This window comes from Physeter macrocephalus, chromosome 13 (genome assembly GCF_002837175.3).
Source record: "Physeter macrocephalus isolate SW-GA chromosome 13, ASM283717v5, whole genome shotgun sequence".
NCBI lineage: Eukaryota > Metazoa > Chordata > Mammalia > Artiodactyla > Physeteridae > Physeter > Physeter macrocephalus.
In genome coordinates this window covers 17,660,599-17,660,878 of record NC_041226.1, presented here as the reverse complement: position 1 = coordinate 17,660,878, position 280 = coordinate 17,660,599, and positions in this window count along the sequence as shown.

The following is a 280-nucleotide window of genomic DNA, read 5'->3' as shown; positions in this document are numbered from 1 at the left end:
AAAAAAAAAAAAAAAAAAAAAAAAAAAAGAATGCATTCCACGCCATTGACTTGTTGCTGCTGCAGGGCTACAAAGACCCAGCCTCCTTGCTTCAATTAGGGGCAACTCTGAAGAGCCATCCTGGCTACAGAGCATCTTTTTTTTTTTTTTTTTTAACATCTTTATTGGCGTATAATTGCTTTACAATGGTGTGTTAGTTTCTGCTTTATAACAAAGTGAATCAGTTATACATATACATATGTTCCCATATGTCTTCCCTCTTGCGTCTCCCTCCCTCCCA